At 48.8% G+C, this 5,557-nt stretch overlaps 1 protein-coding gene across 1 annotated transcript in view; it reads left to right on the top strand.

Moving 5' to 3' along the window:
* Nucleotides 1-2,016: 2,016 nt before the first annotated feature.
* GPKOW (G-patch domain and KOW motifs) overlaps nt 2,017-5,557 on the top strand; it is a 16,077-nt gene continuing 12,536 nt past the window's right edge. Inside the window, exon 1 of the mRNA XM_015597749.2 lies at nt 2,017-2,121. The gene's annotated coding sequence lies outside the window, so the exon portion shown is untranslated. The remainder of the gene's footprint in view (nt 2,122-5,557) is intronic.

Here is a 5,557-nt window from a genome sequence, read left to right as displayed (position 1 = left end):
GCCCAGCCAGCCAGAATGGATGTCAGGACAGTGCTTTCCATAGCCCATAGTGAAACAGTCATTGGACCAAGTGAGTGTTGGGGGTGAGCTGCCTGAGATGGGCACTGTTTGTCGCCTGGCTTCTGGGCCCTGGGCAGGTACTTGAGCCTCTCCAGCCTTCAGCTTCTTCCTCCACAAAGTGGTGATCTCAGGCCATCTCTCACTGTTCCCCATTCTTCCTCCCACTACAGTAGCACTGTGCCCAAGTGCTCCCCTCTTGGGGCCTGAGTCCCTAGACCCCCTCAATTTTAAACCTAGGAGGGGCCTCATTTGTCTCCTCTCATTGGCTGGCATCCACTCTCGCCCAGGTGTCTTCGAAGCCTCCTCAGGGCCAAGCTCCTACCGCCCCTTCATTCTCCAGGGGACCTGCTCTTCCCAGCTGTTTGAGTCCCCCAACACTATCAGGCTCAGGGCTTCAAACCCTGCCATAGCCCAAAAGGCTCCAAGGGTGCTTCTTCCCCAGCCCACCATACTCTTCCAGGTTCCCAGTAGGGACAGGCTTAGGCAAACAGTCGCTGTAAATTTATTGAGTGCCTACTATGTGCAAAGCACCGTTGCAGGCTGCAGAATTCCCAGGTACCTTGGGCTCCAGTTCTGCATCCAGTTTTTAGGTGTCAGGGCTCGGGCGCAGACCTTACTTTCTCTGGGCCTCGACTTCTCCTTCTCACACGTGGAATAAGAACATCCCCTGGATGGAAGGAGGTGCCCAGCCTAGGGTCCTTGGATAACAGGCACGTCTGAGGCAGAGTAAAGCCAAGTACTGGCGCCCACAGCCAGGGCTCCTTGCTGGCCACCAGGTAGGTCACCATGCAGGCTAAGGTGCCGGGCATGGGACGGGACAGGCCCGGGCAGGCAGCCAGGTGAGCGCGCGCGGGCGCTCAAAACGCGTCGTCCACCTTGACGACTCCAAGTCATGGGACCGCGCGCTGGGGGCGCCAGGGACCACAGGGGGAGCAGAGGAGGTACGCGGGTGTGTGTGTGGGGGGCGCGTCCCCGCCACACCTCGCCACGCCTGTCTGTTCTTCCTGGTTCCCTTTACAGGTGGTAAACAAGGCCTGCCCGAGCAGCGGCGGCGGCAGTGACGGCAGCGTAGGGCAGTGGCCCAGCAACCCTCTCAGGGCTCGAGGCCCCATGCCCGAACCCACACCGGCACCCACTTCACGAGGATGCGTACCAGCTCCGGTGGCTCTGAAGAAGTGTCTGGGGAGATGTGCCGGAGGGGTCTGCCTGGGGTCAGTGGGGACACCTGGGCTTTCACGGTCTCTGGTGAATTGCGGGGCTTAGGCGGGGCCTCTAGGGATAAGTGGAGGGGCAATCTGGGGATGCTGGGCCATCAAGGTTGCCTAGGGTATCTGGAGGGGGAGAGGGAGTCGGAGGTCCTGGGGCCACAGAGGGTGAGTCAGAACGTGTTCTCTTAGGGCATCTGGGGGGAATCAGGGTCCTTCTCTACACCGCGAGGGAAGAGTTTGGAATCAGGGGTTATGAGGGGCAGTCGTAGACGTCCAGAAATAGTCACAGGATGTTCAGAGTGTGCAGGAATACTGCAGTCAAATAGCCGTCTCCAGGGCTATCCTGGGGGCCTCCGGAACTATCGAGGAAGTGGTCGAGGGCTCCCGGGCCCCTGAGGGACATTCTAGGTCTTCGGACGTCGGGGAGCGTGGGGATTCACCTAGGCTCGGGATCGGTGCCGACCGGTTCTTGCCCCTCCCCCGCCAGGCGCAGGCCGCAGCCCTCTCTAGCCGGCTGGCTCTAGCGCCCTGCAGCTTCTGGCAAGATTAAATGCGCGCCCCCTGGCGGTCCGAGCTGCAGCCGACGTGGCGGCGCTGGGTACGCAGGGCTGGCGCCACATTGCGCCTGCGCCCCAAGGACGGTGCGTGTCGGGGGCGGGCCCTCCCAGGGCGCGGGGTCGGAGTGCCGCTAGGTTCTGAGGAGGCTTGTGCGAGCTAGGCAGGCGGGGCTCAGAGGGAGATGAGGCGGGGCTCAGAGGGAGATGGGACGGAGCTCGGAGAGAGGTGGGGGCGGGACCTTGAGGTTATCCTAGCATATTCCTCCAGGAGGTGACACTGGGAGGGTTTGCTGTAGGTGAGTGTTGGAATATTACTTGAGGGTGCGAGGATGGATGGTTATGCCTGTCAGCGAGGCTTGGATTGGCATTTCTGAGAAGGTGGGGCCTGAAAAGTGTGTGGGGCGGGCCTGAAATGCTGGTCTAGAGAGTGGACCATATATAAACGCGTTGGGAGCGGGGCTTGAAATATCAGGAATGGTTGAGGTTTATAGGCTAACTGGAGGGCTGAGCCTCGAATGTTCAGGAGCCACATCCTGAAGTTGCACCCTCCAGGGTGGGCCTAGGGTGTTATACGAGGGGTGGTGTCTGCGTGTTTAGAGGGAGGTAGGAAGGTCTGAGGGATGATTCAAATAGCCGGGCCCAGGATTATTATTTAAGAAGGCGGAATTGGGACAGTTATTCGTGTGGGCAGAGCCTTAAGGGGGCACTCCCTAGGTAGTTAAATAATGGGCAAGGCCTGGATGTGAGTTCCAAGCGATGAGGCTAGACTATTAATTTAGGGGAAGAGCCTACGTTGTTTATATGGCGAGTCACTAACAGCTTTCATAGCCTCTTCTATCCCCCAGCCGGTAGCGTGTAGGACTGTAAAGACAGTAATGTCTTGGATAGTCGCCTGTCCCAAGGCCCCCTTCCCACTCAGAGTTCCTAGCATGGCAAATGAGTAAATTGTTAAAAACCTTTGGTACTTTGGGGAGCTTGAGAAGTTCATGTCGTTGGAGACTCCTTAATGAAACTTGGGAGCACAAATTGGGGGCCAGGGTAGCTGAGGAAGATGGAAGCTGCTGGAGAGCAATGGACAGGGCCAGGCTGAGAATCCAGGACAAGTCAATAATGGATATCTCTTCATTTAATTAAGTCTTCTTTAATTCAACAATGTTTTGTAGTTTTCATAGTACATTTGTTACACTCCTTAGGTTAAATTTATACCTAGTTATTTTCCCATTTTAAGGCTACTGTAAATGGAATTATTTTCTTAATTTCATTTTTATATTGTCTATAGAAATACAATTGAATCTTGTATATTGATCTGCCCTGTAACCTTGCCAAACTTGCTTACTAGTGCTAACAGCTTTCTAGTGGAGTCCTTAGGGTTTTCTATATAATGTCTCCTGTAAATACAGATGGTTTTACTTCTTCCTTTCCAATGTGGATGCCTTTTATTTTTTTCTTGCATAACCTCCCTGGCTAGAACTTCAAGGACAATATTTAATGGAAGTAGCAGGAGTAGCATTGTTATTTTGTTCCTGAACTTGGATGGAAACGATTCAGATTTTCACCATTAAGTATAATCTTAGCTGTCTTCTGGACACATTGTTTCTGATAATCAGTCATTTTATAATCCTAACCGTGTATATAACGAGTGGTTTTATTTCTTTGTGTTACCGGACCAAAGTCTGTGTGCCTGATGCTTCACCAAAACTCAAAATGTCAGGGTTCAGAGTAAGGAAAGATTTATTGATCATGAAGGCACCAAATGAGAAGATGGGAGACCTGGTGGTGCCTCAGATCCTTACCTTGCTCACTGGACCAGGCCAAGTTTTTTTTAAGGTGCTAGAGAGAACAGGTATGTGAAAGTTCTGGTGGGGCAAGTTTTAATTGGAGGTCCCCTGGAACTTGGCCATTTATGGTCAAGGGGAATCAACACTGGAACTTCCTTAACAATGGACCCTTGGCTTCTGGAAGGGTTCCAGTGTTCAAGTTCCGGTCGCGTCCTAGTCCTTTGGTTCCATGGGGATGAGACTTTGGTTCTGGTGCAGCTGGAAGCCAAAATTCTCTCCTCTGCACATGTCCTGGCTGCATGACTTGCAGTCTTGGTCCGTTGTCTCTGAAAAGCAACTCAGTATCTCATTAAACAGGATAGGACCATTTTGAACCGATTCTACAATTACATTTGTGCTTGCAAGTTTTTCTCTTTGGATTTTGACTAAGTTATGTCTGGGTACCAATCTCTTTGCATTTATCCTACTTGGAGTTTATTAAGCTTCTTGGACATGTGGATTAAAGTTTATTCATCAAATTTAGAATGTTTTTAGCTATTATTTCTTAGAATAATTTTTCTGCTCCTCTCTGTCTCCATTCTTCTGGTACTCCTGTTACACATATGTTGGCACACCTAATGTTGTCTCATGTTTCTCTGATGTTGTGTTCATTTTTCTTGATTCCTTTCACTGTCCGTTCTTCAGACTGCATAATCTGTATTGATCTCTCCTGTAGCTTACTGATTCTTTCTTCTGCCAATTCAAATCTACTGTTTGCTCTTCTAGTGAATTTTTTTCATTATGGTTATTGTACTTTTCAACTCTGGGATTTCCATTGAGTCATTATTATTTGTGTGTGTGTGTGTAATTTTACTTCTTTATTGACATTCTCTATTTGACGAGATATTGTTATGCCTTCTCTTAAGTCTTTCTACATGATTTCTTTTACTTCTTTGAACAAATTTGTAATAGCTACTTTGAAGTCTTTATCTTCTAGGTCCAACATTTGGGCTTCTAACAGGCAGTTTCTGTTACCTGCTCCCCACCAACCCCCACATATGGGTCACACTATCTTGTTTCTTTGCATGTCGCATAATTTTTTGTTGAAAACTGGACATTTTAGATCACCTATTATAGCAACTCTAGGTACTAATTTGCCCATTTTTGTTATTGTTTGCTTCTTTATTTGTGTAATTACTTGGACTAATTTAGTCAAATCTATTTCCACCTGATGTTCCTCTTCAGTGGGTTCAGCCTTGGGCATGAGCACAGGCACCCTGGAATAACCTTACTTTTATCCAGACTCTCTTTGTTTCTTTCCCTGATATCCTAATTTAATTTCTATCTGGTCCACTTATATTGATACCACACCCAGTTGTTAATCTCCACTATTTTTGACAATGCCCTAAGGTATAATTTGTTCCATAGTTTTATCCAATTAAAGTCAGCCCCCTTGTATGGGGTGATCTTTGAGGGCAGTCCTTGCTGCTTGCTCTGACTCTAGAAGGGCTCTTCTTAGCTGTTTCTTCCTGTTTTGCTTGTTGCTATCATGGAGATACCTGCCTCTTCTTAATTGCTCACAAAGCCCTTGTAGACAAAAAAGGGGTATTGTAATAAATCCAACTGAAAGTAACCTCACAGGGTGATCTGGTCATAAATTCCTAACTGGGTAGTTCATGATGGGTAGTCACGCCCCAGGCATATAACTTCTTTAGTAAAAATTTTATCTTTGCCTTAAGCAAGCCCGGCCATTGTTTCTGTGCATCTAAGGTAACACATTTGAAATGCCTCTTTTTCAGACCCCTGAAATGTAACCACCCTCAAGAGAGTACATAATCTTGTTACCTATCCTGTAATCCTATCCCCACATTGCTTTCTCCCACTTTCATGTAACCTTTCTTATGTTCCCTACTTAATTCCAAATGCATAAAAGTAATGGCAAACTGTCATTCTGAGAAGCATTTTTCTCAGTCTG

This window comes from Pteropus alecto, unplaced genomic scaffold (genome assembly GCF_000325575.1).
Source record: "Pteropus alecto unplaced genomic scaffold, ASM32557v1 scaffold669, whole genome shotgun sequence".
Taxonomy (NCBI): domain Eukaryota; kingdom Metazoa; phylum Chordata; class Mammalia; order Chiroptera; family Pteropodidae; genus Pteropus; species Pteropus alecto.
Note: the sequence above shows the minus strand (reverse complement) of the source record. Positions and strands in the feature narration are given on the sequence as shown.